This window comes from Thalassophryne amazonica, chromosome 6 (genome assembly GCF_902500255.1).
Source record: "Thalassophryne amazonica chromosome 6, fThaAma1.1, whole genome shotgun sequence".
NCBI classification, from domain to species: domain Eukaryota; kingdom Metazoa; phylum Chordata; class Actinopteri; order Batrachoidiformes; family Batrachoididae; genus Thalassophryne; species Thalassophryne amazonica.
In genome coordinates, this window is record NC_047108.1 from 63,917,071 (window position 1) to 63,931,378 (window position 14,308).

The window sequence follows — 14,308 nt, forward strand, 5'->3', positions numbered from 1 at the left end:
ATTGAAGAACCCAATGGCCACTTTGTCAGAGCTCCAGCATTCCTCTGTGGAGAGAGGAGAACCTCCCAGAAGGACAACCATCTCTGCAGAATCCACCAATCAGGCCTGTTTGGTAGAGTGGTCAGACAGAAGCCACTCCTTAGTAAAAGCACATGGCACCCCGCCTGGAGTTTGCCAAAAGGCACCTGAGGGACTCTCAGACCATGAGAAACAAAATTCTGTGGTCTGATGAGACAAAGATTGAATTCTTTGGCGTGAATGTCAGGCATCATGTTGGGAGGAAACCAGGCACCATCCCTACAGTGAAGCATGGTGGTGGCAGGGGTGTTTTCAGCGGCAGGAACTGGAAGACTAGTCAGGATTGAGGGAAAGATGAATGCAGCAATGTACAGAGACATCTTGGATGAAAACCTGCTCCAGAGTGCTCTTGACCTCAGACTGGGGCAATGGTTCAGCTTTCAGGAGGACAATGACCCTAAGCACACAGCCAAGATATCAAAGGAGTGGCTTCAGGACAACTCTGTGAATGTCCTTGAGTGACCCAGCCAGAGCCCAGACCTGAATCCAATTGAACATCTCTAGAGAGATCTGAAAATGTCTGTGCATCGATGCTCCCCATCCAACCTGATGGAGCTTGAGAGGTGCTGCAAAGAGGAATGGGCAAAACTGCCCAAAGATAGGTGCACCATACTTGTGACATCATATTCAAAAAGACACAAGTGTGTAATTGCTGACAAAGGTGCGTCAACAAAATATTAAGCAAAGAGTATGAATACTTATGCACATGTGGTTCCTTAGTTTTTTATTTTTTAATAAATTTCCACAAAAAAAAAAAAAATTGTGTTGTCATTATGGGGTGTTGTGAGTAGAAGTCCCAGGGGAAAAAAAAGAGTTTACTCCATTTTGTAACATAACTTCTTCTTCTTCTTCTTTGTCTTTCGGCTGTTGCTGTTAGGGGTCGCCACAGCAGATCAATCGTTTCCATCTCACCCTGTCCTCTGTATCTTCCTCTGTCACACCAACCACCTGCATGTCCTCTCTCAGCACATCCATGAACCTCCTCTTTGGTCTCCCTCTTCTCCTCCTGCCTGGTGGCTCCATCCTCAGCATCCTTCTCCCTATATACCCTGGGTCCCTCCTCTGCACATGTCCAAACCATCTCAATCTCGCCTCTCTGACTTTGTCTCCAAACTGTCCCACCTGAGCTGTCCCTCTGATATGTTCATTCCTAATCTTTTCCATTCTTGTCACTCCCAAAGAGAATCTCATTTTGTAACATAACAAAAAGTAGAAAAAGTGAAGCGCTGTGAATACTTTCTGGACGCACCTATGGGTGGTTTGAGTGATTTGTCCTGTTTTTACCCGAGACCAAAATATGGCTATCGGGTATTGCGAAGACTTTGCGTCCGTCCATCTGTCTGTGTTCAGCATAAGTCCAGTCCTATTACTGCCAGTGTTTTCAACTTCACAGGGAACATTCCTGGGACACAGACCTTGGACAAGTTCAAAGATGGCTAACCTTGACATATTTTAAGAGGTCAAAAGGTCCTATTTTTATGCTCATACAGCCGAGGGTATTTATATTTCTCTCTTTCAGGCAGAGTCACACACTCATTTCTATTTCACACACCAACCTTGTCTGCGCACATGTATCTGATTCTACTCATATTTTTTTTTTTGGGGGGGGGGGGGTGACAGGAGAGTTTGGGAGCTGCAGGCCTGAATGACCTTTCGGATTTTGGCCGACACTCCCTCACTTTGTGGTGGGAGTCATCTGTTATGCAGGGAAGCTGCTCGCGCTGAGGGGGGGAGACAGCAGCAGCAATATGGCGACAACAGCAGTTTCTCCTCCGTCTCCTCCACATCTGCAGTCCTGCAACGGCTCTCTGGATTCTCTGTAACGCTTCCAAAGTGAGTATCCTTCACTTTAGTTTGCTGCAGCACAACGCAGATGTTTGCAGTCGCAGGAATCTGTCAGTCTGTCGGGATCCTTGCGGAAATGTCGCAGAGCAGCGCGCACCTTTCATTTTTTGGGGGGGAGTGGGGGGGTCCTGCTGCTTTTTTCTTCTTTTTTCACCTTCTTCTCTCTCTGTTTTTTTTTTTTTTTTTTTGACGGCTGGACCAGAGCAGGAACGAAATATTTAGCAGTCATTTGATCGGAATGGTCACGAATTTATCGGATTAATTGTTTGCAACATGTCGATGAGACAGATGCCTCATATATAGGTTTGGATGTAAGCAAGGAGCACCTCTGCAAAAAAAAAACAAAAAAAAAAGAAAGAGAATAATCTGATGTCCCCCCCCCAGCTCCCACTTTTATGATCGGAAGGACTACAGGATGATGCGTCGCACAGCTTCAATGAGGAGGCTATGTGAGTATCCCATTCCTCCTTCCATCTCCATTCCTCCACGCCACCTTTTTTTGTTGCTTTATTGGTGTGGCGGCATTAAAGCGGCGCTGCAGTCGTCTTATTTTAGTTTTCACATCTTTCCTCTGACCGTATGTTGCTGTTCCTCTGCTGTCTCGTGCACGCACGGAGCCCTCATTGATTTGGCAGCCGATGGCTCCACGGGTGTGGTGCAGATCAACGCGCAAAAAAAAACCCAAAAAAACAAAACAAAACAAAAAACCGCACAGGCGTTGAAAAACCTATCGATCGTGGACTTTAGTTCGAAATAGAGGAATTTGCAACGATTCATTGTCATACCTCGTGACTTTGACCACAAAGAAAAATAAATCGACACCTGCGTGATATTTTCAACATGCAAACCACCCCACTGCAGCAGTGTGGCTCTGCTGTGGAGCGTGTGGTGGAGCGGGCCACCTCTCTGCGCAGTCAAACCTGCAGCCGAGCGGGGTTTTTTTTTAAGGACATGTTTGATAGAAAAAGAATGCAAAGAATGGCGCCGATTATCGTGTTTATGCTGGGTTTCTGAAAAAAATAAAATAAATAAGTGTCCTCCTCCTCTTCTGTGAAATCCTGCTGAGACTGAAGGCCGGTGTGTGATTGGTTCTGGTTGTTGTGTGTGGTGCTGAAGTGGACAGCTCCAGGATCTGCGTCCATTTTAAAACAGTCTGCCGGATTGATTTTCTCTTTCTTCCCTGACGGGACGAGGATTCTCTCTGTGTGCTCCAGAAGCTTTACATGGCCAGCATTTTTAATGAGGTCCTGTTACGCAACAGCGGAAAGTGGCGGTCTGTGCGTGATTTCCATGTGGCTGGTGATCTGTCTGCAGACAGCGCCTTTCCATCCCAGGACAGCATGCTGCAATTAAAAAGGTGGATGAATATACAGAGTAGGGCAGTTGTGCATGGAAATACAACCAAGAGATGAATTTATTGCATCCATCTGTACAGGTTTCATCAGTCTTCAGCAGAGCTTCACATTAGTACTCTGACCCTGAAATGTCTTGCAGCTTGGGCAGTTGTCATGGAACCATTTTATACTCAACAAAAATATAAACGCAACACTTTTGGTTTTGCTCCCATTTTGTATGAGATGAACTCAAAGATCTAAAACTTTTTCCACATACACAATATCACCATTTCCCTCAAATATTGTTCACAAACCAGTCGAAATCTGTGATAGTGAGCACTTCTCCTTTGCTGAGATAATCCATCCCACCTCACAGGTGTGCCATATCAAAATGCTGATTAGACACCATGATTAGTGCACAGGTGTGCCTTAGACTGCCCACAATAAAAGGCCACTCTGAAAGGTGCAGTTTTGTTTTATTGGGGGGGATACCAGTCAGTATCTGGTGTGACCACCATTTGCCTCATGCAGTGTGCAACACATCTCCTTCACATCATCCGTGAAGAGAACACCTCTCCAACGTGCCAAACGCCAGCAAATGTGAGCATTTGCCCACTCAAGTCGGTTACGACGACGAACTGGAGTCAGGTCGAGACCCCGATGAAGACGACGAGCATGCAGATGAGCTTCCCTGAGACGGTTTCTGACAGTTTGTGCAGAAATTCTTTGGTTATGCAAACCGATTGTTTCAGCAGCTGTCCGAGTGGCTGGTCTCAGATGATCTTGGAGATGAACATGCTGGATGTGGAGGTCCTGGGCTGGTGTGGTTACACGTGGTCTGCGGTTGTGAGGCTGGTTGGATGTACTGCCAAATTCGCTGAAACGCCTTTGGAGACGGCTTATGGTAGAGAAATGAACATTCAATACACGAGCAACAGCTCTGGTTGACATTCCTGCTGTCAGCATGCCAATTGCACGCTCCCTCAAATCTTGCGACATCTGTGGCATTGTGCTGTGTGATAAAACTGCACCTTTCAGAGTGGCCTTTTATTGTGGGCAGTCTAAGGCACACCTGTGCACTAATCATGGTGTCTAATCAGCATCTTGATATGGCACACCTGTGAGGTGGGATGGATTATCTCAGCAAAGGAGAAGTGCTCACTATCACAGATTTAGACTGGTTTGTGAACAATATTTGAGGGAAATGGTGATATTGTGTATGTGGAAAAAGTTTTAGATCTTTGAGTTCATCTCATACGAAATGGGAGCAAAACCAAAAGTGTTGCGTTTATATTTTTGTTGAGCTAAGCCTAATGGGAAAATCTTCCACTGAGTCATGCATCCATAAAGTGCTTTGCTGTCATCATTTGCACAACTTAAAAAACAAACAAATAAATAAATCAGAGAGTAAGTGGGTCGATGTTTTGATCATGGAGTGGTTTTTACAGGGTGGTATTAAGGTACCATACTTAGTCACGCAGTTGTTGCCTTAAAGGGATACTCCACTTGTATTAAAATAGCAGTTTCTAAAAGATAAAGATAATGATTGTATCAACCTTGAAATACAGTTTCTGATAATTATTGGAATTTATTTTTTGAGAATTTTTCAAATTACGTTTCCTCCAGTGCTATGACATCACAAGTGCTCGTAACACACTGTTGAATGTAAACACGTGTAGAGATATCAGTAAAAATTCTTACAAAAAACTCAAAAAATAGGCTAATGATTTGACTAATATTCATAAATAAGAGTAAGAAATATCATTTGCTACTTTCTGATATCACATTATAATTTAAGTGTAAGATTTTCAGGTGTTTTACTGCATGTATGTACACCAGGCTGTGCAAAATCAACACTTGTGACTTCATACATGCAGCACATGGAAGGCTGGTCAGTTTTTTAAAAATCATAAAAATTAAGCTAATCTATTGCAGATATTGTTTTTATTTAAAATGTCACTGTTTCAATATATAATCTCTTATTTTAGAGGTTAACATTGATGAATAAAGTTCCCCTTTAATATTGGGGCAGTAACATCTAACAGAACATGGAAACATGGCTGTTTGTGTACCTTTAAGCAGTCTTTGGTGATATCATATAATATTACATTATATATAATAAAAAAAAAATCTTTCATCACACAGTGAAAACAAATCTGCCACATGACCTACAGCAGATGTATAAAATTATAAAACACAAAACAGTGGATGTCACAATGACACACACCTTTTAATATAACACACTTGTACAACAGATTGTCTTCAGACACATCAGGGACAGATATAAGAACTAGGGATGTCCCGATCTGATCACGTGATCGGAAATTGGGCCCGATCACGTGGTTTCAGACTTGACTGAAATCGGACGTTGCATCCCGATCAGGAATCCGATATAGATTGTATCCTCATTATTTTGATCAGCGCTATTTCAAGCTCATTATTGCAGATTAATGGGCCTTTCACGCGTCGGAAGCATCAGAGGCGTCGAGTTGTTCTAAAAAGCATTATTTTCAATGAGACGTGTTGCTTTTTAGAGGCATCAGAAGCGTCGCGTCAAAAGCGATGCTTCTGACAGGAGAACACATTGCCACTTGTCGGCAGGCTGACGCGGTCAAAGTTCAACCCGATCTTTTTTTAATTTTATTATTATTATTATTATTATTATTATTATTTATTGAACAAAAGAAAAAACATAAGTTCAACCCAATGCAACTTTCGACACTCGGAGTTGTGACGTAGCTTCGCGCTGTCCAATAGGAACGACGCGTCGGGACAAAACACGGAAGACTAGTGGCAGAAACCATTGATCTCTACAAAACAGGAGCAGTTTTCTGAAGAAAAAATTTTTGTACTGTTTTAAAAAAGTTTAGAACACTTGTAATTAAAATAGCTAAATCAATAAATGGTTCTTTAGAAACTTTTCATCTGTAAATTAAAACCACCTGTTATTTCAGATTAGATCATTTCTTGTTTAACATAAGGAACCTTGGACATTTATTTTTAGACAAATAAAATAACATGGAAATTTGTGCGTTTTTTAAGTCTGGTAAATTATTACTTGATTGTTCAAGCTACCTCAAGGAGAAGTGCAATGTTTAACTGATAAATAATAAAATAAGGTGATTAAAATGAAAATATTATATATTTAGCATTTGTTCATTGTTCATTCAGTTTTTTAAAGTATCAGATCGGGACTCAGTATCGGCAGATACTCAAAATCAGATGACTCGGAATCGGATTGGGACCAAAAAAAACCTGATTGGGACATCCCTAATAAGAACATTTCCAAATTGTACAACTTGGAGTTTAGCTAAAACAATCATAAAAATGGAAAGAACAAACTACAACCCAAAATCAAAAAGTGCTGCAATGGTATGTAAAATGAAAATAAAAAAAAAATGAATGCAGTGATTCTTATATTTGTGTTTAATTCATTGCAGATAGTATGAACCCAGTATATTACATGTTTTGCCATGTTCAGCTTTATTTCATTTGTTAATATGCATTCATTCCTGCATTTCAGGCCTGTAACATATTCCAAAAGAGTTGGGGGAGGGCAATTTAAGACTGAAATGAAGTGACCAGGCGAAAATTTAAATTTAACCAAGGTAGTCCCATTGAGATGATGTTCTCTTTTACAAGGGAGACCTGGACAATTCTAAAGTTTCCAATTCACCTATCCTGCATGTCTGTAGATGTGGGAGGAAGCCGGAGCACCCGAAGGGAACCCACACAAACACGGGGAGAACGTGCAAACTCCATACAGAAAGGCCACAGGTGGGAATCGATCCCATGACCTTCTTGCAGTGAGACAACAGTGCTAACCACTAAAGCCCCTTTCACACCGGGCCTGCATAGAGTTGCATTGTGCTGCGTATTACACAGGAATGGCTATGTACGAGGTCTGTCCATAAAGTATCGTACCTTTTTATTTTTTTTTAAACTATATGGATTTGATTCATATGTTTTCACGTCAGACAAGCTTGAACCCTCGTGCGCATGCGTGAGTTTTTCCATGCCTGTCGGTGACGTCATTCGCCTGTGAGCACGCCTTGTGGAAGGAGTGGTCCCGCCCTGTCGTCGGATTTTCATTGTCTGGAAATGGCGGAATGATTTGGGGTTTTTTTCCATCAGAATTTTTTCAGAAGCTGTTAGAGACTGGCACCTGGAAATCATTCGAAAAATTTATCTGGCTTTTGGTGAAAATTTTACGGCTTCACAGAGAATAAGGTCTGTTAGTATAGCTTTAAGGACCCCTTTAAGGACGCTCGGCGCACCGCGCTCCGAGCTGCGACGACGCGGCACAAGCCACCGGACCATTTCTAAACGGATGGCTCTATGGATACGAGACCATCGTGTGCTCTTACTCTGGTTATCACAAGAGCTGGACATCAGCCATTTTCCGGCAGATTTCACTTTTAACAAGAGATTTTGTCATGGAAAGCCGTGCGGAGGCTTCGCGCGTCACGACCGATTCGCTTTGGAAGCGAGACAAAGGAACACCTCCGTTTCGGTGTGCCAGAGGACAAGTTCGGACATGTCTATCTCGGCTTTCAATGCTTACCAGTCGAGTGAGTTATAAGAGAAATTGTGGAGAGCTGGGCATGTCCGAACGTGTCCTCTGGCACGCCGAAATGGAGGCGTTCTTTGTCTTGCTCGAACAGCGAATCGGTCGTGACGCACAAAGCCTCCGCACGGCTTTCCACGACAAAATCTCTTGTTAAAAGTGAAATCTGCCAGAAAATGGTTGATGTCCAGCTCTTGTGATAACCAGAGAAAGTGCACACGACGGTCCCAGCTCCACACAGCCATCCATTTAGAAATGATCCAGTGGTTCGTGCCTGTCGTCGCGGCTCGGAGCGCGGCGCGCCGAGCGCCATTGTGGGCCATCCTTAAAGCTGTAGTAATAGTCCTTATTCTCTGTGAAGCCCGTAAAATTTTCACCGAAAGCCAGATAAATTTTTCGAATGGTTTCCAGGTGCCAGTCTCTAACAGCTTCTGAAAAAATTCTGATGGAAAATCCCCAAATCATTCCGCCATTTCCAGACAATGAAAATCCGACGACGGGGCAGGAGCACTCCTTCCACAAGGCGTGCTCACAGGCCAATGACTTCACAGACAGGCGTGGAAAAACTCACGCATGCGCACAAGGGTTCAAGCTTGTCTGACGTGAAAACATATGAATCAAATCCATATAGTTAAAAAAAAAAATAAAAAGGTACGATACTTTATGGACAGACCTCGTATTTTGCGCACAGGAGGGAAGCTTTGGCCCACCTCTTCTTCTTCTGTGGTTTTGAAGCTTCACTGCCAGAAACGTTTACCAAAGTTCAGCAGAGTCCAGTGGGATGAATAAACTTTAGCAATGCAGGTATGTACTGATAAACAACCTTAAAGGATTTTTCGCCGGACTGGCGTAGAGTAGCGTACAATTGCAGAGGCTAGGTGTACAGTAGCACAGTGTTGCATAGATGTGCATACAGTAGTGGAGTGTTGCATAGACTTGCGTAGAGCACCACATCCAGTACAGTACAGCGAATGTCCGCAAATTTGTTTTGCATTGATTTCGCAGACCCCTTTGCACCCCTCAGCGTATTGCCACGTAGGGCTGCATAAGTTCGGCGTAGTTGGTATGCAGCATTATGCAACTCTACATTGGCCTGGTGTGAAAGTGGCTTTAGCCACTGTGCTGCCCAAAAGCAAAACATGAAATATTTTAATGTCATATGAACTGTAATGAAATAAAAGTCAAAGTAAATGGAAGAATCTCTTACTTATTTATTTATTTTTCATTTTCCACACCATCTGAGGTTTTCTGATTGGGGTTGTAAGGATTAACATCTTGGACTTAATTTTTACGTCATGCATTCATTCTTTCATTTTCTATACCTGCTTACTCCAGTCAAGGTCCACGGTGGTTTGTGGCTGGAGCCTATACTAGCCTTCACAGGCCTTCACAGGCAGGGTACACCCTGGACTGGACAACAGCCTATCGCGGGGCCACATGCAGACAGACAATTATTTAGGATTTCAAATAGCATACTGTATGATAAACCTGAGTGGAGCAGGCAGTAAAAAAAACATAAATATTTAAATTCTCTGTTCCATGTTCTTGGCACCATGAAGCTGTATAACTAGTGCTATTGCAGACAAATGTTGACCTACTCACAGTTTCTGCAGTCACAGCCACAGAATCCTGTAACTCCTTCAAAGTTGTCTGCATGCCTTGGTGACTACCTTACGAGTCAGCGAGCTTTTGAGAACTGCCTACTCCAGACAGATTTTGCTATACAGTACAATTTTGTTTGTATTTCTTAATGATTGATGCACTGGTCTAGTGGTTAAGTGTTGGGCTTCAGACCAGATGAGTGTAAAAAGAAGTGGAGCTCATTGAGGGACAAACTGATCCAGAAAAAGCCACTGTTCCTGTGGTAAATTACAATAAGATGTACATCAATATGACAGAGAACTTTAACAGGGTCACACGCACATCGTCGTCGGGGAGGTGATGGTCTAGTGGTTAAAGGCTTTGAGACTAGAGGATCCTTGGTTCAAATCCCAGCCTGACCAGAAAATCACTAAGGGCCCTTGGGCAAGGTCCTTAATCCCCTAGTTGCTCCCTGTGTGTAGTGGGCACCTTGCATGGCAGCAGCCTGACATCAGGATGAATGTGAGGCATTTGATATGTGAAGTGCTTTGAGCTGCTGATGCAGATGGAAAAGTGCTATGTAAATGCAGTCCATTTACCATTTGGTGCATCTCAAAAGTTGAATATCATGAAAAGGTTCAATATTTTTTGTCAAGTCAATTATTTTAGAAAGTAAACATTTTATATATTCTAGACTCATTATAACCTCAGTGTTCAAAGCATTTTTCATTTTAGTCTTGATAATTATGGCCTACGGCTAAAAAAATTACCTCAAAATATTAGAATATTTCATAAGATAACCCCCCCCACGAAAAACACAGGATTTGTGAAACAGAAATGTTGAACCTCTGAAAAGTATGTTGATTTTTGTACTCAGTACTTCGTTGTAGCTCCTTTTGCATGAATTCCTGCATTAATTTGGCATGGCATAGAGACTGTGGCATTTATTAAATGTTATGGAAGCCCGGGTTCCTTTGATATTGTATTGTTGAGTCTGGTGTCTTTCATCTTCCTTTTGAGAATACCCCATAGAGAATCTATTCTGTATTGTCTACGGGACCAATCATGTACAGTAATACCATGGTTAGTAAAGCCATTACTAGTAGTTTTGGTACTATGGGTATGTACCAAGTCCTGCTGGAAAAGGAAATCAACATTTCTGTAAAACTTGTCAGCAGATGGAAGCATGAAGTGCTCTAAAATCTCCTGGTAGATGGCTGCATTTGCTTTGGATTTGATAAAACACAGTCGATGTCCAAACAAAATGCTAAATTTTAATTCATTTGAAAAGAGGTCTTTGTACCACTGAGCAACAGCCCAGTTTTTTAACTCTTAGCCCAGGTGAGATGCTTCTGACTTTGTCTCTGGTTCAGGAGTGGGTTGACACTAGGAATGCAACACTTGTAGTCCATTTCCTGGACATGACTGTGGTGGTTCTTGATGCCATGACTCCAGTGCCAATCATCTCCTTGTGAAGTTCCCCCTGTCATGCTGAGTGGAAGCGAGGCACAGACAGAGGCTGGACACAAAATAAGAGATCTTTCATCCCTTCGGCCATTAGGCTGTATAACACATACTGATGATGTTAATGTTTGCTTATGTCTTGTATTTTGTGCTTATTTATTGTATGTCTCATTTTTGCTACTGGACAATGGAATTTACCTCCAAGGGGGATCAATAAAGTACTATCTATCTGTCTATTTATAATGCAGACTGTTAGGTGAGGCGTATGAGTAAGAAAGGGCTTGATCTTTAATGCAGACAAGGGTACGGTACACAGGTAAGCAGTCCACAGAGCAAAGGTAACAGACAGGGGTGAGGCAAAAAGACGTCAAAAACAAGCAGGGTTCCGTATACAAGTAAACAGGGTTATCAGGGCTGAGGCAAAAGGCAGGATCTGAAAAGCAGAGTAGGGTCAAAACATGGCTCAGAACTGAGACAGAGAGCTGGTGAGTGAATGGAGTCAACAAAGCAGTGAACCAGTAAATAAATGTTACGATTAAACAAGAACGGAAGTGGAAAAAATAAATAACAGATAATTCAGCATATTATAAGAACAAAACAACCAAGAAATAAAACTAATGATTACACAAAGAAAACAAAAACTGACAAGACAAAACGAGAACAGAACTGAAAAATGGCTAGGGTCAAAAATGTAATAAAGATAACTAAATGGCAAACAAACTATAGGCTAAACAGTGACATGAAGAACAGAAACAAAACCTGAGACTACCAAATAACAGACAATGACATACATGACTGAACCAAAAATAAATGGTAAGCAGAAAACAAAACCAGAAACTAATATACACAGAGAAGGTATGAACAAAACCAAACTCAGATGAATATTAACAAGTGACAAAACTAAAACAATTATTAAATCAAAACTGGGGCAGACAGTGGAAAAGAGAAACGGGACAAATGACGATGGAAACAAACACAGCGGCGAAACCTGACAGTACCTCACCACAAAGCGGCCGTTCCTGACAAAAATCCACGAAGGGCAACCACAGGACAGGCGGGGGAAACAGGATGGAGGAAATCTCTAACCTGGGCCATGCAAAAAAGCATACCAGACAGGGGACCACAAGGATGCCTGACAAAACCTAGAAAGACTGGTAGGGGGTAACCGGGTGGCAAATAGGGACCAATGCAAAATTGGGCAGATGACCATGTGGCTTAATACTGTGCATGGGTATGTTAGGCAACCGGCCAAAAGCTGAGTCAGGAGGGTGGCTCTGAGGCCTGACCCAGAACTGTACAACCTGAAACAACCAAGAAGAGCGAACAGTCGCTCACAGAGGAGGCCCACAAATCGGGAAAGCCACAGAAACAAATTGTAACCCAAAGCACTGATAAGCCCATAAACCCAATGAGCAGAGACCCAAAAACACAATTCCAACTCCCAAATCCAGGTAATAATTGAAACAAACAAGCATGACATCCAAGAACTACAGTACTCAGATGCAGACCTAATTTAAAAAAAAGAGATACGAAGAGGACAAAAAGAAAGCTTGCATGAGAAATCAATGCGTTTAAACAAAAAACACTAGAAGGCTAGGCCCTGTCAAAATGAATTGTCACTCAAACAAAGAAAAGTAATCAGACCAGGAAAAGAACTAATTTGAAACCCCTGCTTACTCCAAAAATGAAGTAAACTAAAGAATCGGCAGAAAAAACTCTGCGGATAATCAGAACAAGAAAAGTTGATCTGGGACCAGAGAAAGGGTTCTAACCGATAATGAATGGAATTGATTCCCAACCAACCTACACCCTAACCCCAGAGAGGGCCAGAAAAACAAAACCAATCTGCCTGAAAAACAAAACCAATCTGTAACATATTTTCAGGCACAAAGTCATCTTACTTCCTGTTGAAGCTTTAACGGGAACCATTCCAGGTGCTGACGTGGGCCCTCAAACGCATTTCCAAATGAATCAGATGCTGCGAGCAAAAAACAGGAAAGCATAACACAGATATAAAGCGAGAGTTCACTAACCGTCCCACAACTAGTGTCCTCAGTGGTCGTCTCCCTGGCTGATACGGACGCTGGAACTGGACGAGGAGGCTCAGGAGAGGATGGACCGGCAGCATCATCCGACAGCGTGCGTGTAACGGACGCACCTACAGATGCTGTTACTGACCGTGAAGTTGCACGCACTGAAGCTGGTCCAGCTGGCGCCGCAGGAGTTACTGAAGTGATGCGTGCTGAGGCTGCTCCAACTGGCGCGGCGGGTGACGCTGGAGTGGTGCGCGCAGGAGTTGATCCGGCTGATGCAGCAGGAGACACTGTAGTGGTGTGTGCTGAATCTGGACTGGCTGGTGCCGCAGGTGATGCTGCACACTCCATCTGTGGATGTCATGGCAGGTGTTGCTGAGTGCTAAAGTGACATACACATTCCTGGTGGCGCCGCCGCTGTGGACACCAGAGAGAAATCAGGCAAAACGTGTGCGTCAGTTTCCAACGGCGTGATCATTTTTGGAGCTGGTGCCTGTGGCTGCAGCGCTCGTGATGAAGAAGAGAAGGGATGAACAAAACCTAACTCAGATGAAAATTAACAAGTGACAAAACTAAAGCAATTATTAAGTCAAAACCGGGGCAGACAGTGGAAAAGAGAAAGGGGACAAATGACGACGGGAACAAACACTGAGCCAAAACCTGACACCCCCACGTTCTTGAATCAGCTTTGCTTGGTAGTCTTTTAAAGCCTGTGGTCATCCCTGTTTCTTTTGCATCTTTTCCTACCACACTTTTCTCTTCCAGTCAACTTTCCATGAATATGCTTTAATACCGCACTCTGCAAACACCCAGGTGTTTCAGTAGTGACCTTCTGTGGCTTAACCTCCATGTAGAGGGTGTCAGTGACTGTCTCATGCACAACTGTCAAGTCAGCTGTCTTTCCCGTGGTTGTGGTTGTGTGTACTAAACCAGATTGAGAGATTTGTGGAATTTAAACTGCATAAGTAGTGAGTTAATCAAACGTCAGATGAAATGTTCCAATATTTTAAGATAAATTATTTTTTATTTTTTATTTTTGAGCTGTAGGTCATAATTATCAAATAAAAAATTATGGCTCTCTTATCCCCCCTTATGCTCTGGGGAGCATAATCATGTCTAAAAAACTTCAGCTTCTGGGGGGCTTTGCTCCCCAGACCCTCCAACTGTGGCCCTCTTAACCCCCTGCCACTTTAAGCATTTTTTTTTTATGTTGATGTAAATTCATATTCTAACTTTTCAGCTATCACAGTAGGGCCGCACAATATGACCAAATTAGCTGAACTTTCAGGTCTTTTAAGAAAAACCTCCTCTACACCACTCTATCAGGAAGCTGTATTTTATATTTTTAATTAAATTTATACCAAGTTGTAGAGATTTGCTATCAGTTTGAGTTTAAGGAATTAATT

General features: G+C 42.6%; 1 protein-coding gene across 1 annotated transcript in view; it reads left to right on the top strand.

Moving 5' to 3' along the window:
- Window positions 1-1,685: 1,685 nt before the first annotated feature.
- Window positions 1,686-14,308, top strand: part of scn8aa (sodium channel, voltage gated, type VIII, alpha subunit a) — a 223,578-nt gene continuing 210,955 nt past the window's right edge. Inside the window, exons 1-2 of the mRNA XM_034172325.1 lie at window positions 1,686-1,911; window positions 2,308-2,372. The gene's annotated coding sequence lies outside the window, so the exon portion shown is untranslated. The remainder of the gene's footprint in view (window positions 1,912-2,307; window positions 2,373-14,308) is intronic.